The 26,726-nt window shown below is 35.3% G+C and overlaps 1 protein-coding gene across 2 annotated transcripts in view; it reads left to right on the forward strand.

The window, feature by feature from the left end:
* Nucleotides 1-26,726, forward strand: part of LOC123684446 (LIM domain only protein 3-like) — a 108,246-nt gene that overhangs the window by 4,160 nt on the left and 77,360 nt on the right. The window contains exon 2 of one of the 2 annotated variants that reach the window (XM_045623718.1): nucleotides 26,252-26,300. The exons of the other annotated variant lie outside the window; for it this stretch is intronic. The gene's annotated coding sequence lies outside the window, so the exon portion shown is untranslated. The remainder of the gene's footprint in view (nucleotides 1-26,251; nucleotides 26,301-26,726) is intronic. 2 annotated transcript variants of the gene reach the window in all.

Raw genomic sequence — 26,726 nt, forward strand, 5'->3', positions numbered from 1 at the left:
ACATAAATTAAATCACTATAAATCATCACAAAATCAAAAATAAGAAAAAATAAAGTTCCTTAACATTGAGAAACCTCCAGACCTGTTTGATTTCATAATTTTCCATCCAGGATCTAAGTCACATGAGGCATCTTGAAGATTCGTCGCCTAACCTATTGCGGGTTTTTGTAACTGTAAAAGCAGCTCTGAAAAATTGTCTTTCAACAGGAGCTGAAGATGCTGGCGTTGATAAAAAATCCTTGGCCATTTTGGCCAAGTTTGGAAAGATATTTCTGAAACTACCAAAACATACCAATAGATTTCCTAGAAATAAGTAACACTGGCGAATGCTTTAGTCTCTCGGCGCTCGAGGAATCCCCTTATTCAGTCTAAGCGCGCACGAGATTGCAGAAATATATGCCGTGCGATGCGTGCATATCAAACTCAAGTAATATCAAGTAGCTTGATATCAATCAAGCAAAAAATATCTAAAACCAAGTCAAGTCAAGCTCAAGTAAGTAATTTTTCACGAGCTACTGCGTTTTAATTCGATGGAATCCATAATTTTTCAATCATTGTGTTGAAATGATAGTTAAACAGAAATGAGCGTTTAAAAAAACACGACTTACATAAAAGTTGAAATTGCTCTTCTTACGAAACCTCGAAGGAGCAAAATGATTAGAACTATATTGGCCATAATTACGCATAACATTGATTAGACATGGTAGTCATTAAGTTCGCATTAATTCAATCTGGTTAAGCTACGACATTCGAGCAGAAGAAATAATATTAACCCCAACCAATATGGAAATATCTTCAGATTAAGTCCTAGTCTATAATTTTCTCGAAATAGGTTTGATCAAATGACGCCGTTCTTGATGTCGATGTGTTCAAAGCAAATTACCAATCTTCTTTGTTATTCGGTGATAACTAAGAAAATCCTATAAATCATTAGTAATAATACAACATTTCATTTAATCACGAAGCCAATTAGAAATACTATTAGCGATAATTAATCGATAAAATATCATGGGGCAAGATGCAATTAATAATTTAATCATTCTTAAATTGCTCGATAGCTCTCATGTTTATCGACAGTCTTTCAGCATTTTACTCGTGATGAAATAGTAGTAAATCAATATCTAGATACCTATATTCAATTTTTTGATAGTAAAATAAGGTGATGCTTCGAATCTGAAGAATCTTTCACCTTTGATTTTTATTTCTTTTCTTGTTCTCTTTGTTTTCATTAGTCCATTATTGTAAACTACCCTAAATTTTTCATAATATACTATTTTTTTCATTGATTATATCTCTTTTTGATTGTTGATAACTAAACAGTTTATATCGATTACGTAGTGAGCTGGCAGGGAAAGGGTATCTTAATTATTTCTTGAGAAATTATTTGACGAAGTATCTAAGTTAGCTATTGTATCTTAATTCCTCTTATTTTTTAACTAAAAGCAACTACTTATATTATCTCATACCTATACTTTTCAAAACGAAAAGTATTTGTAGTACCTACCCCCCACTTAATTTATAAAGGAACTAAAACAGTATCTCATCAAGCTTCTGAAAAATATCTTCGTATCTTTTCAGAAATTAATATATTTCGTTACTAGATTGGTAGTTATCAAAAGTATTTTTGAAAGCTGTCCAACGGGATACCTGCCAGTCTTTGTTACGATTCATATTTACATGTGTTTTGTTTAGGACCGAGGCAAATACTATTCTGACGTCTTTTTTTCATTCTAAAACATTTACAAGTAGCCTGTTTCAATCGAACTAACACAATATACGTGTATATACTATGTATATACGTGTATATATTATTTATATACGTGTATATACTATGTATATACGTGTATATACTATGTAATGTAATTACTATTCTGATGTCTACTTCCATTCTCAAACGTTATCAAGCTACCCTGATTAAATCGGCCTAACACAATATATCATGAATACACGTGTATATTTCTGCTACGTATGAAGAGCGAAGAAGCCTCCATCCGAGCGTGGCATCTCTTGGCCATCCCCGCTTCCTGAATTAACTCGATACATAAAAATTTAACACTAATCAATTAGAGGCAAACAGCCGTTGCCTCTGCAATAATTAACACATTTCAGCCCGAGTCATAATATATTTAGAAGCAATTAGGACCGTAATTTGTTGCACTTGTTCCAGGCGCGAAATGAATTATTTCAAAATAACTACACTCATTGTTCGCGTACATATACGAGATAATTAAAATCGCTAAGTGCTGGCCCGGGCGTAATTGGTTCAATTTGGAAGATGCCGACTATGAATTGATTATCAAATATTCAGGATCCGGATCCGTCCTGGAGTTTGCTGAACTGCTGCTAGTCGCCCGTTTGGATTTCGCTAATAAAATAACGGGGATAACTTTGGTTTTCGGTAATTGGCGATAGATGAGGGCGGAGGTGGTTAACTCAGGGGCTAATTTGGTGGCAGACGCATTTTTTTTCGAAGGAGGTGAATTTGGGTGTCAATTTATCTTTTTTATTTCTTTTCTTCGTTTTTGAGCGGCAGTTCTCGGACTCGTCACGATAACTAGATACTTGTCCAACGTGAAGTTTTGAAGATATAAAATAACAATTTCAATCTCCGTGCAAAATTTCGTATTGAAAGCTTCATCAGAACCATGGAAAATTCGAGCAGATAATCTTAAGAGGGAACACCCATACGTGGCGGCTCAGTTCAATTCAAAATTGGAAATACTCCTTTTTAGAAATCACCGATTTTTATAGAGTTTTCACTTGACTTCCTCGAGTAAGAATCTACATTGTAGAAAGTAACTATTTTCAATATGCGAATGAAAAGAAAAATTCTGGTAACTTTTCGTTTTTCGCAAAAGAATTGATGATATGTACAATATACAAAGTACTGATATATTTTCAAAATATTGGTGAATAAAACCTTTTAAAAATCATAACTAAAGAGGTGAAACTATATATATATATATATAATTTTATGGAAAAAATAATCGACTGTCGCACAGTGATGCCTTCTAATTATTTGCTTCGAAAATAGGAAGAAGATAAGGTGAATGTACAACCAATGCCAGAGGGGAAATTGATGGGTACCAAAGTTTGACTGATACGCGGAAAGCCACGTGGTGGTAATCCCTCTCAATTCTTCAGTGACAACAGATCCGATATAGACATAAAAATGTAGAAAATCCAACGAGGAAAAAAATTGGGAGCTTTTGTGCAGTGGTTCATACAAGCATGAGATCAATTAAACCTATGCCTAAAGTTACGTGGTTTTGAAAGGCGCATTAATGATCGAGTGCTCAAAGGCTAGCCTTCAGTTGCTACTTTTCTTATTAATTTATGATTTTCGGCGAAAATACTTTTTGTTCTTTATTGGCTAGAATGTTAAATTGAGTATTATTTTTTCAAATAAATGTTCTCGGAAGATAAATTATATCAGTTAAAAAAGGAGAATTTCCATAATTATACCCATTTTAGAATACGCCAACGTTTTGGTTTGATTGAATTGAATTTTTTTCAATGAATCCCATATTATGCAATAATTGATAATGTCGTTTCTTAAAATATATTTCATAACATTGCGTACTTTGATAGAATTCTGGTATATAAATATTGGTATTTTAATCAAACAATACCAGATGCAATAAAACGTTACTAGTTTATGGGCATGTACCTATTATGAGAAGTGAAGTGGAAGATCCATATAAATGACTATAAACGCCAGTTCACAATAGCATATTGCATAAATTGACCAGAATACCAATAACGCAAGATGAATTTGAATGATGAAAGAGCTTGCAGGACATAATGGTTACAATCGTACCATTATAGGTGTTTTATTGAATAAAATCTAACTATATAGGACTTCGATATTAGCATAGGTTGAAAACAAAAATGAAGACGATAAAGAATCAGATTATGTAGAACAAAATATGAAGAAGGCGAAAGTTATTGGCCTCGTTATTGGCAATAATGAAAATGCTAATATTACATATTTCAATTTCAAAAGAAATTGAATGAGACATGATGAAGATGGAGTTTATACCTACAGGAAATTATAAAACGTTCGCCGATTGTAGAAATTATTGAAATCCTCATTTCTTAACCTTCTTCAAAAATATTCAAATTACCCGAATTCCTTGTTTCTGAATTATTCATATGACTTTCAGGCATTTCGATATGGCTTGTTGCGTCACTCCCAATGATCTTGCCAATTCTTATTGCGTTTGACACGAGTTTTGATCAAGTAATGCCTCCAATTCCGAATCTCCGAAAACGTTCTCCCTTCCATCGCCATGCTGGTCTTCAACGTCAAAATTACCGTTCTTGAAGTGTTGAAACCATTCTCGCCACGTTCTTTCACTAACAGCGGCCTCAACATTGGTATTTGAGAGCATTCGATAAGCCTCAGCCGTAGATTTTATCATATTAAAACAGAAAATGAAAACCTCCCGCAAATGACGAGAATTTGACTCGTTAGCTGACATGTCTAATCGAGAATAACTTTATGATGCAGACACAATTCGTCTAATATTTCGATGGCGTTATGTTTACAAATACCTAAGCTCATTGTATGACATCTATCATCCATTTATTTCGACTACCACTTACCGCTAAAGCTATATTTGATAATATAATTTTTATTTCATTCAAATACATTTTCATCAATAACTGTAACCGATGAGAAGTAAATATAAACATAAAATATACTATACAGTCAATAGCGGACATAGAACAGACATCGCAAAATAACTGCTGCACCGTCTCGTTCACGGCGCACACAGAAGATCACAACGACAGTGGGGTAACTGAATCGTAACCCAATACGGCCAACAAAAAAATAACAATTTCCCTTAACAGGTTTATTCAATCACGAAACACTCGAAATTATATTCAAACCAGACGCACGCATAAACAAATCCAATTAAGGGCGCATTTATTCTGACAAGCGAACCCTCCCCTTCTGACTGGTCGCATATGTGTTGCCGGAACCAGAGGGGGGGGTTCCGTTTTGCCAAGGGTGGCTCGTTTGCAGAGGAATCGAATCTGGGATCGAAGAGAGATGATTTGGAAGGGTTGCCAATGAGTGGCTGTGCGCAACTGGAGGTTCATCACAGTTTAAGGATGAGGAATCAGAATTTAAGAAATTTAAAGGAAGTTTTCCAATAAAATTTTCAAAAAAAAATTGAAAATTTATTTTCTCTATTTTAGTATCGTAATGAGTACATTACAGTTCTAAAAACAGTGCTGTAATGAACTTATTACAGCATTGTTTTCAGTTATATATTTCGTTTTGTGGTTGTCCACATTGACTTTCAATCCTGTCAAATTTCAACAAACTTCAATTGTCAATATAATTTGGATATAGTGAAATGATTTACAACTCATTCGCAATTTCTATTGACTCTGGTGGTGTTAAATCGATTTCGTCAAACATTCTCGAATTCAATGCTTAATTATAAATTAATTCAAAATTCTTAACGCACCATTGAAATTCATATTCCGTAATCTGTCAATTTTCGTAACAGTCACACCAACTGCCAAGATACAATACAAAAGTCACTAGGATGTATAATCTGAATTTTTCATTGAATTTCGACAATGTTTCACAAAACTTGACTGAAATAGAGAAAATAACGTCTAATACTCGTTGCAGAAGGCAATTCCAACACTCGAAAACTCGCTCCAACGTCGCTCGTTTTCGAATTCCGCTTTCGTGTTGGAATAAGAGCCCATTCTGCAACTTGGTTTAGAATATACTAAAAAAGATAATAAAATCAGCTTTAAGCTTTAAGCGCTCATTATTCACGCAGCAATTCCATTAGAGACCACATCACTGTATGTACGTATATGTGGTCTCCATGAGCGCATTTGATGCATGAAAACCCCCGTCACTTCACAGAAGGTATTAGAAAAATATTCTGGAAAATGAAATAATCAAACTTTTCAAGGTTGTCAGCAAATATAGCTTTACATTTTTATCATCTCTTATAACATGCTAAATTAAAAAGATTCAACCGATATCACAGAAACTTGAATCGATCAAAAACATTTAGTGTAAAGTTTTTCCCAATTCAAAATGATCCAAAGTATACCTCATTGCCTTTTAATAAGTTTAGATTTCATTTTACATTTTTATGCATCTTATTATTTTGTTCAATAGCAATCTAAAAATATCAATATGATGTAACCGTTCGAATTGAAGTGTATACTACTATCGTTTCATTTGAAACTATTTGCAAAATTCATATGCAAAGGATCCAAGATACCTTGGTGGCTACCCAGTATTCATTACGTTCAATTCCAGCTACCCAACGATTATCATATAAATGGCACAATGATGATATTCAACAATAACAAAGTGGGCGTGGGTAGGAGAAAATGACAATTAAAAAATATATAGATTACGTAGTTGTTGAGTTGCCATTAGGAAGGATGATAGCAGTCATTATATTCTGTCTGTTCTTTTTCCTTAATAAAGCATTTCTGGTCTGCTTCATACTTGAAGATATATAATTCCCTTGGAATATCGAGTCATTTGTATGACATCAATTTTATCCACAAATAAACTGCTATTATGACTTTTATTCCATTGTGTCTCAGAACATACCAACACAAAGGAATCTTGAAATAAAAATTAAGCTGACGATTTTGAAGTGGGTGTTTAGAATTTCGAATAAAAATTGCAAAACTCCAAAACGTTTTATTTGTTGTCGAACTTCTCGATAAAGGGTAAAATTTTTGTTCAAATAAATGGTATCAATTGATGTGACTAATGATTTTTGTGTTGTATCTTGGTAGTTGGTGTGACTGTTACGATAATTGACAGATCACGGAATTTGAATTTCAATCCTACCTTTCGAATTCTGCAATAATTTATAATTACGTATTGAATTCGTGAATTATGTCTGACGAAATCGATTTAACACAACCAGAATTAAGAGAAATTGCGAATAATGTTGCAAATCATTTCATTTTATACAAATGATATTATATTGACAATTGACGTGTGTTGAAATTTGATAGGATCGGAAGTCATTGTAGTCAACCACAAAACAAAAAATATACCTAACTGAAAACAATGCTGTAAGAGTCTATAACAGCACTGTGTTTAGTACTGTAATGAACTCATTATGGTACTGAAATAGAGAAATCCTTTCTATTGCACTCTGAAGGAAAATTAGTGAGGAGTAGACTGTGGAAAGCAAGTTTTTTGTACTAAATAATTTTTATATGAAAGGTGAACTTTTGAGTGATCTTTGTCTATGAATAAATAGGTTTGAATTGTGCCCGGATCTCACTGAATAATGGACTGAATTTTCATCTCATCGCCACATTTCTATTCATTAGGACAAATATTTCAATTCCATGTTAATCCATCAAGTGAACTTTACAATTAGCTACTCTGGTGCTCGTGGTGTACGTCAACAACATATCCCATTTCAGCTTTCATTCTATATCGCCCTTTTATATTCATATTGCTGCTTTCAGGTAATTCAAAGCTTATTTTTACGAGCTAATTACTTTAATGGAATCTACTTGTCAGCTTTTCAATTAAAAAGAAGGGTGGCAATTAGCTGTATTCGGTTACCCAGTCGCTCTCATTACCATTCTTGGTTCGTATTACACACGCTTGACTGTTTACCATCTCTGCAAGATGAATGGCAATTCTGGCAACAAAGGGATTCGTGCGATAATGTTGCCTGATTGGTGGTTGGCTCATAGGTGGAATTCGATGAATGGCTTTGGCCTTGGTCGCTTGTAAGTGCCTAGCCTAACTAATAAAACAAAACTTTTAGTCAGAACAGTCAGACGTCAATTTCATTCATCAATATAAGGATCCAAAATAATTTAGGTTGGGAGAGTCAAATTGATTCGGTTTGCAAGAGTTTGTCATCCTCATGTGACGCCCTATACAGATTAAAAAGTTGACAAATTTGGGAATAGTGCTGATGTACTATAATTCCCACATCTACTCAAAAATAAAATATGGCGTGATATTCTGGGGTTGTTCTCCGTTGTCTTTGATTGCAGAAAAGAGCTGTTAGGTTGATTGCCGGAGTACACTTCTTGTAGGCAATTATTATTGATCTAGCTCTTCTCATAGTACCGTGCATATATATAATGGAAGTATTGATGTTCACTTACTATAAGTTGAATAATTTTAGGAAGAAAAATGATTACCATGATTATTGTACGAGATATGGAAATGAACTCTCTATACCTAATCATAAGTTGACAGTTTGTGAAAATGACCCAGTATACATGGGAATACTAATGTAGAATAAACTGCCAGATGACATAAAAAATCCACATCAGAATATGCAAGAAAGCCGTGAAGTTATTACTTTTAAAAAAAGAATATTATAGTGTTAAGGAATTTTTAGATGATGAAATAGATTTAAAATAATGGAGGAATGTTGTTGATTGTTGTTTATTTCGACTTATCCTATATTGTATTATACAAGCGTTGGATTAAAACATTTATTAATTTATTCACCTGACAAAATTAAGATTTTAAATGAGTTCAGATTCAAGGATGCCATAAAGCGTATATTAATTGAGAAAGCTTATTACAGACGAAGGCTAAGGAATTCAAAAGGTTATATGAAGAAGCAATGCAGGCCTACAAAGCAAAGCAGGATGTAGACTAAAAGTTTAATCTTTTCAATGTTTAGATATAATTCTTTTGTACTGTGTGTATTAATATGTTAAAAGTGAATAAATAAAGTTACAGTGTGGGGGAATACATGATAGATGGTCATTTCAGATAATATTTTTTCACTTATTACGTATTAAGATTCTAATATATGTTTGTGTTAATTTTCTCTTAGAAATAGCTTATTATTTTGTACTTCATTATATATGACTTGTTCCATACATTCTTTGTAATGTCGAAGGGATCAATAAGAATTTTGAATTTGAGGCCTGCTTTCTTTCAAGATTCGACTGCCGTATTTCTTAATTCGTTGTCAAATTCATTTTTATCCGTCCGGTTTTGTCTGGTTGGCCGTAAACCATAGAAAATTGGGTAGAAATTTCATTTGTTCATGAAAAATAATCACTCCATATTCATAGGATTGTTTCATCAGAATATCATTGCGCACTAGATCTCGATAGACTGATAGTGAAGCTAGTTTCTTTCCCATCAGAATACAATGCTTCATTAACACACGAAATTCAAATTTTTAATTTTTTTTCGAATGAATAAAGTTTATACACTGAAACCACTGGCACGTCAACCTTTGGATTATCATGTAATAGTATATTAATAATTGACGTTTGAAAGACTTTGGGACTAAAAATTATATAGTTCTTTAAGTGGTCTCAATTTTATATAATATGGGCTATGCTACTACACGTTGAAATATTCATCACAGAGGTTAATATATTCCATTTCTGGACGCGCGTCTAGCCCTGCCATAATACTCTGATATCAATTAAGTAAAATCTTGTAGCGCCAAAGTGGTTTCCGGTCAAGTCTTACCCGAATCGGCAAAAAACAGATCGGATATTATCGACATGATACCCTGCAGTCTTCTTGGCTCTTGCTGATTGGGAGAATCATCCTAAGTAAACACATCTGGTCTAGAGATTTGGCCCACGAGTAAATCGATGTTGCTTCTACAATTATCTTGAGGAATCGATGTTTGGGGTAGAATTGACCTATGCAAATGTTTGAACAAGTGTATTGGAATGGATCAACCCATTCTTGAAAGAAGTGGATGTCAGATTATGGGGCCCGTCTCAAAATGGCTGTTGTCTTATCTGAAATTGATGTTTTGCTATTGATTCAACGGAGTTCATGGAATATCGATATGGATAACAATATGTATATAACACTGAGAATCTTCAATACGGGTGTTGTTTTTCGAGGTATATAACTTTAAATTGGCATTACTGTTCAAGATGGCGACCGATTTAACAGCTGTCAAGTGCTTTATTCTCAGTTTGGTTTGGCAATTCATCATGAATAGACTCACGCCTAAACAACGCTTGCAAATAGTGCAATTTCATTTCGAAAATAATGGTTCTGTGCGGAATACGTTTCGCGCACTACGTCCATTTCATTTTGTTTAACGATGAAGCGCACTTCTGGTTGAATGACTACGTCAATAAACAAAACTGCCGCATTTGGAGTGAAGCTAATCCTCAAGTGTATGTCGAAACACCGTTACATCCAGAAAAACTGACTGTTTAGTGCGCTTTATGGGCTGGTGGAATCATTGGTCCGTACTTCTTCAAAAAGGATGATAGCCAGAACGTTGCAGTCAATGGTGATCGGTATAGAGCCATGATTACTAACTTTTTCATTCCTGAATTGAACAACCATGATGTCCAGGAGCTGTGGTTACAACAAGACGGCGCAACATGTCACACAGCTCGTGCCACAATCGATTTATTGAAAGACACGTTTGGTGCCCGCCTAATTTCACGTTTTGGACTTGTGAATTGGCCTCCAAGACCTTGTGATTCAACACCGCTGCACTACTTTCTGTGGGGCTATGTAAAGTCATTGGTCTATGCGGATAAGCCACAAACCCTTGACCATTTGGAAGACAATATTTGCCGTGTTATTGCCGATATACGGCCACAAATGTTGGAAAAAGTAATCGAAAATTGGACGTTCAGATTGGACTACATCCGAGCCAGCCGTGGCGGTCATATGCCAGAAATCATCTTTAAAATATAATGCCACAAGATTATCTTGCGGATAAATAAAATTCATGTCAATCGAATAATCCATCGTTGTTTTATTGCAATTTAAAGTTCTATAGCTTTAAAAAAACACCCTTTACTATTTCAATAAATAAGTTCAATAAATAAGAGTAGAAAAATGACCAATATTCAGTTTTAAATAATTAATAACATCAGTAAATCACCCTATACAACAATTTTTCTCGAACAAATTATCGATTATAAACTGAATTGAATTTCTAGTCTATCAAACAAGCCTATTGGTAATACTGCCACATTTGGTATCAGTGTTGTATGTAGCATTCATTAATGTCGAGTATACTTCAAATTATAGTAAATACGCACGATTTTTATGTATTATTTCATGGAATTATTGAACTGATATAATTAAATTCAAATGAGTCTATACCTATCCACTTGATGAAGGTTATTCAATATAAATATTGAATTATTACAGAAGCCTCGATTTCGGATATTGTATACATATTTTTCCAGGGATATAATTTCAACACTGACAAAAATTATTATATCAGCCAAGAGGAATAATGAAATTATCACAATAAAAATTGAAAAAACATATTGATTTATTTATCAAATTTATTAACTTTTTTCTTGAATTGTAGGTTTGACAATTTTATATCTTCTCTTGGTTGAAAATCTAATTTTTGTCATTGTTGAATTTGTATTCTGTAATAATCTAATATTCAAACTGAAATTGAACCAAACAGATAAAATTTCAACACTGACAAAAATTACTATATCAACCAAGAGAAATAATGAAATTATCACAATAACAATTGAAGAAAACATTGATTTATTTATTCTATTTATTAACTTTTTTCTTTTATGTAATTTTCACAATTTTATGTCTTTTTTGGTTGAAATATTACTTTTTGTCATTGCTGCAGAATTCGTATTCTGTAATAATTCAATATTCAAACCAACCAAGTCGAAATCAATAGAAATGCAATTACAGGTTTTTCGTTTATGAAAACTACTTCAGCTGGAAGGATAACTCATGCAAACTGCAAACCTGATCAAATTTATAAATTTTCTCCCCCTTCAACTGGTATGATGCGTGTCTTGTTTAATTATGGATGGGGAATATTCATACATGGAGCCACTTATTATTCAGAAATTTAATTAAAATGTTCGTTACTTAAGAACCATTACTCAGGAGAGAATAAAGCTAGTCTCACGTGTACGGAGGATAAAGTGCCCACACAGGTAGGGTGCCCTTGTAGGAGTTGTTTTACGCTTCCAACTGTATTAGCTGATGTCGAAGAATATTAAATTTTCTTGATTAGGTCGGCAATGAGATGCAAACTATTTTAGGAAAATTCAACGAACGGCAAGTTACACAAGGCAGCAGATTGTCAGTTTCTCTCGTACTTGTAAATAATATGAAACGTATATTTCCTACGTGGCTTTTAATTGAGTTATATTCACAATGGGATTACAAATTGAACCAATTGAGGCTTCTCCAATTGCTTTGAGATTTCACAGAAAGAAATTCAAGTTGCTGTACTTCTTAGACCCTATGGTGTGTGGAGCCTTTAGAGCGATATCTTTCAGTTGGTTACCTCTAAATAATACAGCATAATTTCCATTAAAATTGCATACAGGAGCGAGCTGGCCATTACCAAATTGAATTAGTGTTTATAGAAAGGACCAGATGATGAGTGACTCACCTAGCTCCCCAAAGATGAAAAACTCATTCAGGAAATTAATTTCGAAGGGTCCGCTTTAGTTCCACACACAATAGGAGGACTAGAGAAGGGTAAACTTTTTTCATATTCTGTTGTTTCCCAAATTGCTTTTATTCGAAGTTGATGGCACTTGGGATCTTTGGCATGGTGAATAAGGGCTACCTCATTGATAACCTACGGTGAAATTGGTTATGTTGAGTAATTGCTGCCCTATCATTATCACACCAGATTTTTGGTTTTATAATATTTGATACCTTCGAAACGTTTTTGTGTTCTTGACAGTTCGACTGAACGAATGACAAGTTGTTGGAAAGCTCAAAGATGTGATTTCATTCTTTTCGATGTGTAAGATGTGTACAACTTTGCTTCCGCCGTTTTGCAATAGATAGCTGTAGCGGTAAGTGGTAGTCGAAATATATAGATCGTAGGTGTCATACAATAAGCTTAGGTATTTGTGAACATAACGCCATCGAAATATTAGTCGATTTGTGTCTGCATCTTAAAGTTATTCTCGATAAAACTTGTCAGCTTACGAGCCAAATTCTCGACATTTGCGGGAGTTTCTAATTTTCTGCTTTCATATGAAGAAATCTGCGGCTGAGGCTCATCGAATGCTCCCAAATACCTATGGTGAGACCTCCATTAGTAAAAGAACGTGCTGAGGGTGGTTTCAACGCTTCAAGAACGGTGATTTTGACGTCGAAGACCAGCATAGCGGTGGAAGAGAGAAGGTTTTCGAAGATTTAGAATTGATCAAGACTCGTGTCAAACGCAACAAGAATTGGCAGGATCATTGGAAGTGACGTAACAGCCATTTCAAAATGACCGAAAGTCATGGGAATGATTCAGAAATAAGGAAATTGGGTGCCGTACGAGTTGAAGCCGCGTTTGTTTGCTTGTGAAGAGCTGCTTGCAAGGCAAAAATGGAAGGGAGTTCTATATCGCATTGTAATTGTAGACGAAAAATGGCTTCATTAGGATAATTTCAAGCGCAGAAAATCATGGGAATATCCCGGCCATGCTTCCACGTCGACGGCCGAGCATTGAAAAACAAACGGCTGCAATGCAACGAGAGACATGATAAAGTGATTTTACGACATGGTGAGGGCAGAGTTGGAGACATACTTGGAGACGTTTGAATGGGAAGTCCTACCCCACCTGCCGTATTCTCCAGACGTTGCTCCTTGGGACCATCACTTGTTTCGAACAATGGCACACGGCTTGGCTGACCAGCAATGATGATGAAAAGAAAAAATTGGATTGATTCGTGGATCGCTTCGAAAGATAGGAGGAAGGAGTGGCCAGCGATGGACAATACTTCGAATCATACAAGTATAATTAGTTTTTTTACAATAAAGCCTCGAATTTCGAAAAAAAATGGCGGAAGCAAAGTTGTATGCCTATTATTATTGAAATTATGATTTGAGAAAAACGATTCCTGACCATAACGTGATTATTTCAGAAATAACATTCGATCATAAGAGTATTTTTGTGAGTTACCGAAAGTCTCTATATCTTCCAAGAAAAATTAATATCCGAAGAGCTATATCGGTCATTTCTTCCATCCACTGCAACATCCCCTCCTTCTCCTCCGCTGCTATAGGGAGGGAACGAATGAAAATAGCTTTCCCTCCTTAATCTATCAAATTTTAATATCCATATCCATGGAGTTACGGTCATTTGTAAGTCGGAGCTTTCAGGATATCGTAGCCTGCTCTGATTTCGTTATTATATTTCTCCCAATCTATGTGAAAGCCTTTCTCTCACCCCGAAGCCAAGCAATTCCATCAACCGATAACATCTAGCATTATGACGCATTACAAATATTGGATGGAAATTGAATTATAAATGAACTTCGCGTCAGGGCGAGCATATTGCGTTTTCAATCATGTTTGGAAAGAGGGTCCTGCAACGATGAAATTCATCTATAAAATACCAAGTTAGTCAGATATGTCAGCTAGACGTTCATGGTAAGCTTCGACCGTTCAAACGAGATCTTGGTCGAATGACCTTCATAAGAGGTCGTCATAAAATAGTGTTGCATTAAAACATCCCAGGACACCAGATATTAACTCTTTCCTGATTAACCAAATTTAAATCGATATTCTGATATTTTATATCATCTTTGATTTTTCTTGAATTTTGACTAGTGCTTTTCAGATGGAGGGTTTTTCAATAAGAACTTTATTTTGATATTTAGAGTGGTATATACTACTTGGCATTGTCATGCTCTGCCAAAAACTTCGTTCTCCCACTTTTCAGGAGGAGTGAAGCCATCTCAAACGTTCTTCTGATTTACCATGCAAGAATTCAAAATACGTTTTTACGTCTTTAATTTTAATTTCAGAAGAATCGCATTTTCAGCCTTCGACTAGAGTTTTTGTATAATATACTTATGTGAAGATTCATGAAGAAAATAAATGTTTATTCCGAAAGTTATATCATGCATATATGTATTCTTCAATCAAAAATTCATCTAATTATTTTTTTCCTATTCCAAAAAAATTAATAAATAAGAACTTTCTGCAATGAATCTTTTTTTGCCTCCCTCTTTTTCTTAACTTTCAATACAGCCTTTGAAGGTCCAGAATCACCACCGGCTTTAGGAGCTTTTTCATCATTATTATGAAGTTTGAAATTAGTTGGTCGGTTTCTGGGAGCCGAAAAAACATAAGCTTGCTGAGAAAGTATAGGTTGAGAGGAAGCGATGATTTGAATCTATTCCGAAGTTTTTTGTTCATTGAAAGTTTATTGGGAATATTTCTTCCAGGCTACATCAAATAATTCTTTATTAATACATGGTTGCTCAAGGAAAAGTGCACCAGAAAAGTGCCATTGTTGACCCTCAATCTTGGCAAAGTTTTGGCTGTAAAAGAATGTGTACTATCTGGTGACCATTTCAGCAATGTGGTATCTAGGGCTAAGCAAGAACCTATCTGTCTCCAATTGACTGTATCCCATGTGTAGATGTTTCTACTTCAATTACCAAATCCTCTCAATAATAACATATTGGCTTGTGAATTGTGATATACTGTGTTGAAAGACCCAGTACCAAGTTCAAAAACTGGCACGCATTTCAAATTTAATACTATAGCCATATATTACACAGAACTCCGTATTTTTTGAAGACCACACAAAACTATGAATAGGTTCTTCTTTACTCATTGTTAACCCCATTCAAGCCAATAAAATTAAAACCTTGTATAGTAAGATCCCATTGTTTTATCAACTTCTGTACTTGTTAGTGAAAGAATTACATATATATAGTCAACCATTTAGCTTTCATTGGATCGGGGTACTAACTAGCAGGTTCATAACCCAAAATAATTCCTACAAAGCAACTGTATCGAGTCGCTAGATTACACCAAATATAATTGACGGTGGAAAAAGTGATTTGGCGAGTAATATTTCAGATGGAATTCTCATAAAACGCCTTTAAAGTAGTCCAATACATCAAAAGTTGGATGATTTCACCTTCATGAACCAATTCCTGGTGATATTTTCACTCATACGAAAATAAGCGGACCACACACGCTTCCATGAAGACACCCTCACTTAGGTCTGTACGTAGTTCAAAAGCTAAACGCCACCCTCGTTACAAGGCATTGTTTTGGACGTTCATTGGTCGAGATAATAAGCCCACTGGTTCAATTCATCCTCAACGGAATGAATACAGCGAGTTAACTATAACTGAAAATTAGAAGTCTCGAAACGGTTTCTATCTTAATTGAACACGCCGATTGGGGCAGATATCAAATTAGACGGGAGAGATGAAAAGAAGGGGGAAGGGAGGCCAGGATGTGCAACACAAAATACCGACCGTTAAACCCATTGAGTGTGGCTTGCCTTATATTTCATATCCCCAGTCAGGAACTAAATTGTATTACATCTTCCAATCTATCCGAGAGAGCCAAGAAGCCTCGCTTGCCGCTCCGAAACAAAGCAATCCCATCACCCGATAGCATCGCACATTATGACGTATTATTAGCGCATTACCGCTATTGGAGAGCGATTCAATTATTGGAATAGCGCCGATGTGGCTGGCGGACAAACTACGGTCAAATATCGCGCAGATTTCTTCCCCAGATTGGGACTTTTTCAACGGGCCCCAAAGTAATCAAGTTGGCGTTTTTAATCAAACCTTATTGGTATGTCCGTCTTACGTATCTCGGTGTGGGTTATTGCAGCTAGCTCCACTTTATCGGATAAGGAGATATTGGCTTGGATTTCATCTCAAATACGGGAATCTCATGAAGGCGTTGTTTCTGTGAGATTTTGCTATGCTCTCTCGTCAACCAAAATACCCTAGCAACGTTTTTTCTGTTCGATACTGTTCTATCATTGAAATGTGTACTCAACGAAAGCTTTATTATTTACATAGTAAGCCATGTTAATGAGAAGAAGGAAAACCTTTTACTTTAATATAAAAGGTAGTTACTCCCTAGAAATGAGGATTTGCTCATAACTGGAGTAAATGGTGATTAATAAAAGTCACAATTTACTTTTTGCATGAACTACCTAACCCTCCAACAATGATGCATCTTGTCATTGACAGATTATTTGTTGAACTAAAAGGATGTGTTGTGTCTTGTAGTGCAATCTGGTTGGTGTAGTATGTACATATCTAGTAATGATGGCTTTATATAGATATTTCTCGCTACTACTCATATAGATGAAATCATAATGAAGACATCTGGCGAACCCATTCACTGTGGGCTATCGATATACAGGTTGGGACACAGTCGATGGTACTCCGAAGCCAAAGCCTGTGATTTTAAAGGAAGATAACATTTTGAATGTATTAACTTATTTTAATTCAAATCCTCATGCTTGCACCAGAAGTGTAGAAAAAGATTTAGGCATAGCCAGAACATCTAGTCGAAGGATTCCTCGAAGGTAACACAAGCTGCTGAACAAAATTGCGAAATTTCAAGACTTAAAGCCAGGAGACTTTCAGAAAAAAGTCAACTTTTATGAAACTCCTGAACATAATTCAAGATAATATCAATTATTTCGTCGTAAGAAGCGAATTTTTCTAGAGAAGGCATTTTCGATAGGAAAAATGAAAATTTATGAGCTGAGGAAAACCCACATATTTTACAAGAAAATGAGTTTTCAGAAGCAGTTCAGTTTCAACATATTTTGACTAGTGCAAGACGATAAAATAACATTTTTAATTTTTTATTACAAATTTTGAGGACAGTTTGAATAATTTTTTTGACTATCTTCCTCTTGAGCAGTGAGGATGGAGGTCATCTTTACCAAGTTATTGTGAACTTTTTCTAGTGGTTGATGTAATTTTTTTGACCTTATGATTCAATTATTTTACGGTTGTCCAAATTCCCTCTTGAACATTGGTTCTATGTCAGGATAGATCTCATTAAACTTTCATGTTCTTGCTATTATTTGCTACAAATCATTGACAGTGCAGAATAAAATATTTCTATATTGTCTATATTATTTATTGTCTTGCATTTGAATTATGTCTAAAATATTCGCTGTGAAATGATCAAGTGGCTATGGCTAACCGAAAAAAGTAATATATTCAAAATATCTGACTTGTTAGGACTTTTTGACATAATCGACAATATCGCAGCGTTGAAAATAAAAACCAAATTTTCAATATCTATATACGTATACCTAATCTTTGGGGCATATGAAACTGTTGAAGTTCATCATATCATCATCTCCACCCATCTCGCTTTTGGAGCACCTGAATTAGATTGAATCAACATCTGTTGATCCCTTCTCCTATCGATAATTTGAATAGGGAGTTCCTCATTCTGTGGCTCCACTATAAATTGGTTCAGGCTCGTGAGTAATCAACTATTGATTCTTTTGGTCAATTTATAGCCAAGCTATAAATCCGAATGTTTTAATTAACAATTCAATCAACCCACAAAAACAGATTTAATTTGTTCTATGCGATGAACAATTTGAGAAGGCTCATTTGAACCTGCCTCGTTTTTTTGGATCGAAATTGCATCATCTATTCGAATGGAAAAAAAGCTTTTTAAATGAAGTGGGCACGTTTCGAATTGCTTTATTAGATAATTAATCGATTGATTCATGGTTTTCAGCATCAACGTTAACCTCAATGTAGATTAACAAGAAAGTACCAGGAATTGATCTTCAAAAAATCATGATTAGTTTTAAAGTCATATATGTCTTCAAGTTTATTTATACTCATCTATTTTGACGATTTATCTGGGTGAATACTTGAACACTTACTACTACAGCAGTTGAAGGCTTGAAGTTAATTTCATGCTGGATACAAGTTTATTATTATTGAATAACATCATTTTATACCTTTTATGTTACTTAAGAGGCCTTTTTTTTGTTGCAACAGATTACTTCGATGTAATGACAATCATATCACTTTTTCAATTTTCAAATATCCACCTAGAAGTCAAGTTTGGATAATTCAGGCGAATTTTGATTTTTTTTTCAATGAGTACTCAACTCCTATAGTTCTCTCTTGGCAAAACCCTCGGATGTGATGACAACTATATTCGATTCCGAAGTACCTTTTAAAATGGTCATTGATGACCGTATCAGTGCAATGAACATAAATAAATCGCTTGAGCAAAAGGTCCTCTATATGGTATAACGATGGTTTAAAATCAGAAAAAGGCACAGGGGTATATGGGCTTAAAACGAGGATCTCTAGATGTCTGGAAAGTATGCCCTCTATCTTGTAAACCGAGACACTAGCTGACTATACGTGCGCTAAAAGATGTCTCAAAAGAAACTTCAAAGGGTGTGTATTCACATCACTACGGACAGCCAGACCACGCTGAGATCCCTGGGATCATATAGACATGGTAGTGACATAATGTTATAAAGCAACTAATCAGAGGCAATAAAGTAACTCTACTATGGGTACGGAGGCATTGTGGTATTGAAGGAAACGAAAAAGCCGATGAACATTCAAAAAGGGCATCATGGTTAACACCTGTTTGTCCTTAGCTGTTGGCTTGAAAAGACCGATATAAGATAGCAGTCCAACAATGGGAGTGGAACAATAGAAAAATCCTTTGGAAAAACACTCCGGATCTTGCTCAGACAAAAAAATTTGTGGTGCTTTCACCGACCTATACAAGGCGGCTTCTAAAGCTACCACGAGCTGAGCTTCGGGTGATGGTGGTACTACTGACAGGACACTGTCGGTGAAAATACCTTTTCTACCGCATGGGTAAGTCAGCATATGAGATCTGCATGCTCCGTGGAAAGGAAGTAGAAACAGTCGAACATATAGTGTGTAGATGTCCTAAGAATCACTTACATGAAAAAGTCAGGATTGGATACTCAAGAAGTAAAAGCCAAGGCTCCTAGGGATGTTGTCGGTTTCGTTAACCGTATCGACTGCCTCCCTAGGTTTGTATGAATAGGTAGGGTTAAGAACAAAAGATCAAATTAGTCGCAGTTCCCGGAAAAGCTAACAAAGCCGCAAAAGCATCGAATCAGTGAATAATAATAAATTAATGATTGTTTCAACAAAAACCGTTCAACATCACTCGACTCCAACTCGTATAGCACCCTTGTTTCTGAATCATTCATATGACTTTCAGGCGTCTTGAAATGGCTTATAGATTCACTCCCAATGATCCTGCCAATTCTTGTTGCGTTTGACTCGAGTCTTGATCGAGTAATGCCTCCAATTCTGCATCTTCGCAAACCTTCTCTCTTCCACCGCCATGCTGTTCTTCGGCGTCAAAATCACCGTTCTTGAAGCGGTACGTTGTTTCACTGAAAGAAGCGTCACCATAGGTATTTGAGAGCATTCGATGAGCTTCAACTGCAAATCTCTTCATATTAAAGCAGAAAATTAAAACCTACCGCAAATGACCAGAATTTGGCTCGTAAGCTGACATGTTAAATCGGGAATAACTTTATGATGCAGACACAAAACGACTAATATTTCGATGGCGTTTTGTTAACAAACGCCTAAGCTTATTTATTTTGACTACCACTCATCGCTTCAGCCATCTATTGCAAAATGGGTAAAGCAAAGTTCTACTCCAATAGGTATAACTCCGACATTATGTAATTTAGGTATACGGACATATCAGGGAAAATATTCAAAGTTGCAAAAATATACAAGGTGATCTATTTAAAATAACAAAGTTGAAAATTATCCCAGAAAAAGGAAAATTCTGACAATAATGTAAATACCATCGTAATATCGGAAATATCCATGTATATCAATAAAAATCGTTATTATCAATTAGCAATAATTTTTTTCAAATAAGTATGACCTAACGAGTCAACCTCTACTGCAAGTATCCAACAGATGAAACCAGAGCACAGGGGTCGGTCGACGGGCCATTGTACCCTTTATTCAGTTAATATCGAGGCAATATTTCCGACGTGGAGTTTTTCCGTTGGCGTATAGAGCCCGGGCCAAGATGGAGCGCGAGGGCCGTGGCCATGTGAGCGTAATAACTTGATAGGGTCCAGGGGATTGAAAAGCAATTTTCCGCGTCCAGCGGCGTTTCAAGAAACCCTCCGATCTATCGCGCGCTCCCCGAATTTATATTTGAATATTTCCCGTGGCACACTCGTCCACCGGATGAAATATCTCCTGCGTCGTTCTGTTTTGTTTACATAATTCATCAGTTTTTCGTCGTTCCTTCAACGTCCAACCGAATGAATTCCTCGTGTTACGCCGAAAACCGTTTGCTGCGGTCGGCGACTCGATGAAATTTACAAATTGAAATTTCTACGTGGAGGCAGATCCGAACGTGGGGCCCGATATTGGACGGATGTTCTTGCTGACTGCCCTCTTGGGCCGTATCATACGGGTAGGTTGGAGAAATAGGAATTATTTGGGTTTTTGGATTGATAATTGCTTGTGCTCACTGAAGTTCGTACTGATTTTGATGTGGGAACGTGAATTGGTGTTAGCTACACATATCGCCAAAATTCTTGGAATCCTCTCGTAAATTGTAAAACTAGTATTTAATGTGAATGTTTTTTTGTACATAGATTTAGATTCAATTAAAGAGGTTACGTTTCACTGCGACCTAATGGTCTATTGTGCCCCCCATCAGAGCTATTCTCTCCATAATGTGATCTGCAGCTCGCCTTCCAGTTCCAGAGTTCTGATGAACTCCAATATCTGGGATGGCTTCAAGGAGGTTAATTCATCACTTCTACAAGTTTCTTGTCCAAAGCAGATTTTGCGTTGGCTAGCGATGGCGAGGCATTCCGTCACCAGGTGATCCGGAGTTTCTTCCCCCTCCCTACAGAATCTGCACACGTCATTTTCTGTTAGACCCATTCTTATGAGGTGTTTCTTAAGGCGACAATGCCCTGTGAGGAATACAGGGAGGAGGTATAGCATATTCTTTCTAAGATCCAGGTACTTCTTGGATCTTGTAGAGTCAAAGTTTCGAAGAAACTTTTTTTGGAGTGATCCAAACCAGGAAGATTCCGCCAGAGTTTTTCTCTTTCGGTTAGTTCTTTTTCCTGAAACTCTTTCTTGTAGGTACATTTGTCTACACCACAGAAAGGTTCCGGGCCAATAAAAAGTTTGTGCTCCTTTTCTAGCAAGTGTGTAGGTTTTTTGTACACATAACCTTGATTTCTTCCACATGTGCCAGACATACAGGAAGACATACAGGAAAGTATACGAAAAAAATTTCCTCTGATTTTACATACCACTCTTTTAAAAGTGGTTCATATCGATTTAGCATTTATGAGAGATTATTGAGTTTTTTTTGCAATAATGCCTGGCAATAGATTGTCAGTGTTCGCTAGAGGAACAATAGCGGCTTTGCATGATGAGGATCTGTCGAATCATCAAATCGCGGATAGACTAAGGATTCCTTGCAATCCAGTTATCCGAATAGTGCATTTGTAGCAGGAAACTAACAACGTTCACTGAAGACGTGGAACTGAGCGTCATATATGGTAACTAATGCAAATGAAGATCGGTATCTAGCAGGATATGTAAGTCGGAATCAAACCATAACAGTCTCAGCTGTCCGAACTCATTTAAGAATAACGTTTGGTCACTTAATTTGCAGTAACACTATACGGCGGAGACTTGCTAGAGTCAATTTGCGATCCAGGAGACTATTAAGAGTATCCAGGTTTATTCCCAGACACAAGAGTAGCCGTTCGTCTACAGTCTATAGAAACACAGAGCCTTTTTTCGGACGAAACCAGAATTTGTTTAGTTAGTGATAGTTGGCGATACAGAGTTTGGAGAGGGTCAGTGCAACACGAAAGACTATCTTTTTCCAGAGAAGTTATTTCACACCAAGAAGAATCAGTTATGTTTTGGGGAGGCATGGAGGCATAATGCATGTTTGTCGAAAAGGACCAGAATGTAGTAATAAATGTTATGATTTCCATTATATTCATTTAAAGATAGCCACCCATTCTAAGAAAGAATCTGAAACCGAATGGATAGCTTGGATAGTTTGGATTGGATGAAATTTTTGGATTCACCAAGTGGTCAATGGTTTCTTCTACGCCACACTCACGTAGTAGGATTTCATTAGTATCTCATTTGCGAAGCAAACTATTGCAACAAGCATGACCACTCCTGATTCGATTTAATTTTCACCCAATTTTCTTAAGAAGATTGAAACCTGGATCTTTGTTTGAAGGATCAAGGATTAGAATTTTGTTGAAGACATTACCGGAATTCCATTTCGAACGCCAAAATTCCTTGTCCCTTTCATTCGATTGAAGGAAACTAGTAATCCATAGAGATTTACGTGACTTTAATCTGGCAGTTATTGTATCTTGGAGCTAAGATATAGTTAAATATAAGTTTCTTGACTGTAACTTGGCTATACGAATGTATAATGTATTATGCTTTTACTGGTAATTTTCATAACTCTCCTTAAAAAACTAAGAGAGTTCAAACTAAGAGTTAACTCAAAAAATTATCAAAAATGAAATATCAACCTTATTACCATAGCATGGCTTGCCGAGAAATCGAAGTGGAAAACTTATTACCAATAACACTTCTGAGGTTAATGTGTATATAATTTGAACCCATAACATCAGAGCTAGAAAAAGCATTAACTGATCAAACAATGGATTGATTCAACATTTTTTTCATTCCATAAAACCATTCATCTGAACAAACAGAAGAATCGCAAGAAGGCTACCAATCAATCTTCAGTGCTTTGAATCGTTATATTTCCTCTCATTGACATAACATGGAGGCATAAAGTAATAAATCTCTCGAAACAAATTAGAATGATCGAACTGCATTCTCCTAGTCTATTTCTATATTGTCCACAGCGTATTAGCTGATTGAAGAGGCCAATTTAAATATTTGCGGTGGCACCACATTAATTGAGCGAGTAATGTGAAAGACAAGGTATTTTAATAAGGATAAAATTAAATCTTATTCCGTTTATATTTACATACCTCCTAGTAATTGGAACAGGTTTTTCAATGAAAACATCTGCGCTAACTTTGAACAGCAGGTACAAATTGCCGAAGCAATTGGATTCATATGTTCAATTAACCAATTCATGTTAATTTTTTGTTATTTACATAATGTACCTTGGTTTTTCTGGATACATAAACAACGAAAATTAGATTGGTTTAGAAGAATTCATTTAAGTTTTTCAGCGTTTGGCCAGGTCAGTATCTGGATGGGTGACCTCATAAATTGATAACATTTTTTTTTGCTTCTCATTTATCTACAAACTGTCGAAAGTTACATTAATTGATAGAGAAATGAGTAGCACAAAACAATGTAAATAATTTATTAGGTCACCCATTCAGATACTGTCCTCGCCCAAAGCTTAAAAAACTTATTTGGATTCTTCTAAACCAATGTATGTTTTTCGTTTTTTTTCGTCTAATCTCAGATTATTTTCGATATTCCCTACTCATTTCTAATTAAATTCATCGTAAATTCGAATATACTTCCTCGAATTCACCCCAATCAGAGGATTAATTACTTCGATGAATATCTAGAAATTGTCACAACTCAGGAAAAGGCTTCCAATTAATTCTGTTCAGGAATTCCTCATCTACCCATTGAAGTTGAGCATTTCGATGGTGATCCAGTTTGACTCTTTGTTTTCTGAAATTTTGTTTTCTCAATAATTGTAAAATACCCACCCGATTGAACTGCAATTAAGAAATTAGTTAAGTTGTTCAATATTAGAACGGATATGATGCAGAATTTCGTGAAAATAGCGATTCTGGTAATGGGCGATTTTCTCTGTAAAATTTCTATATCACAGAATCTATCAAAGTCCACTGATATTTTGAATTATTACCAAGGTTATGATTCTTCCAAGGTTTTTGCTTCATCTTGCAACAAAATTTCAATGTGAGGTTTTATAAATCTATCTCTAAACTTCATGGACGAAAAATTAACTATGTAACAATTTATTACCACCTTATTTTCTAGAATCAATATTTGAAATCTTATTTTATTATCAACACCATTTTTTCTAAATGAGCAATTTCGAAACATGCGTAAAAGGATTTAGAAAAAAACTATGACTTTTCTGATTGTCAAAGTACACAGAAATAAACCACGAAGCTATGTTAACTTTTACATTCACATTTTGTGCTTGGTTTCGTAGTTGAAATTAATATTCAAGGATATGGATTTTCAATATTCAATTTGAAGGTTAGAAAGAACAGCAGAGTTTATATTTTGTTCATGACGTTTAGAGACAAATTTATAAGAATATTTCCCTCCTGTCAAAAATTCTATTTATGTGGAGAACAATTATCGAAAATTACAGCGATAATTGCATTGTAGGAAGCGAAACTTCACTGCGATAATTGTTCTGTTCATAGATGCATAGTTTCTATGCATCTTACACAGTTCGAATCTATGGCAATTCCATTCTACATCAGTTTGACAAGTAATGTAACAGTTCATTCGGGAAATATTCCTCCGAATTACACTCGTGCATCAAAATGACCGGATAATTTCGCATTCCAGCGTGTTTTCTTTGAAAAACTGCATTCGGTCATTTTCATTTATGGAGAAAGAGCCCTCCACCTTCGGTGTCGGGCTCTTTCTCCAAAAATGAAAATGAACTCATGCAGTTTTTATGACAACACGCTGTCATGCAAAATTATCGGTAATTTTGATGCACTTGTGCAATTACCTACGAATATTTCCCTCCTGTCAAAAATTCTATGTATGTGGAGAACAATTATCGAAAATTACAGCGATAATTGCATTGTAGGAAGCGAAACTGCACTGCGATAATTGTTCTGTTCATAGATGCATAGTTTCTATGCAACTTACACAGTTAGAATCTATGGCAATTCCATTCTACACCAGTTTGACAATTGATGTAACAGTTTATTCGGGAAATATTCCCCCGAATTACACTCGTGCATCAAAATGACCGGATAATTTCGCATTCCAGCGTGTTTTCCTTGAAAAACTGCATTCGGTCATTTTCATTTTTGGAGAAAGAGCCCTCCACCTTCGGTGTCGGGCTCTTTCTCCAAAAATGAAAATGAACTCATGCAGTTTTTATGACAACACGCTGTCATGCAAAATTATCGGTAATTTTGATGCACTTGTGCAATTACCTATGAAAACAACCTCACGTTGTATGTAAGTGTAGTAACAAACCTACACACTAAACTCGATTTTCACAGAGGTGTAGGATAGTTGTCATGAAAACATTAAAACCATTACAATAAAAACCATAATACGCATTCTACATACTAAGTATGATGATAAACAATGCTCATTGAACAGTTTTAAAGTGAAGTGATAAATATATTTTCCAATAACTTCAGAAGAGTTATACCTGCATTTATAAAACATGTGTATGCTCTTTTCTAGGCACAAATATTACTTTGCATTTATAGCTTAATTTTTTTTCCAGGTGAGTTGATGAGGCATTTGTGAGATATGCATGAACTGTTAACAAAATAGTAAGTATGTGAGAGAATTCATTGTTTTCGAAGAAAACATATCAGTAGAATAATAATACATTTATGTGAATAGTATTGAATTCACAGAATTGCCGAGGCCTTAAGCAAGCTGTATTTATTTCTTGAATATCTTGAAAAATTGACAGCTCGAAAGAAAAGGGCGAGAGAGTCTATAATAAGAGAAACAGACTAATGTCTATATTAGAAATAAGAGAAAAATACTAACTCCTCGTTTCAACTACATATTTCAATGTAAAGGCTTTTCCAATAAGAGGTTTCATTTTTGTATTAAAAAAAACGTTGTTTGTGGAACGCCCAATTCCCAAGATCGTCAAACCTGGGTTTTCGTCAACACTACAGGCTACAGAAGCAATTTTCTCAGTTGTTCTTGAGCGATGCATAGGGACTCGATCCTTACATCACCAA

This window comes from Harmonia axyridis, chromosome 7, assembly GCF_914767665.1.
Source record: "Harmonia axyridis chromosome 7, icHarAxyr1.1, whole genome shotgun sequence".
NCBI lineage: Eukaryota > Metazoa > Arthropoda > Insecta > Coleoptera > Coccinellidae > Harmonia > Harmonia axyridis.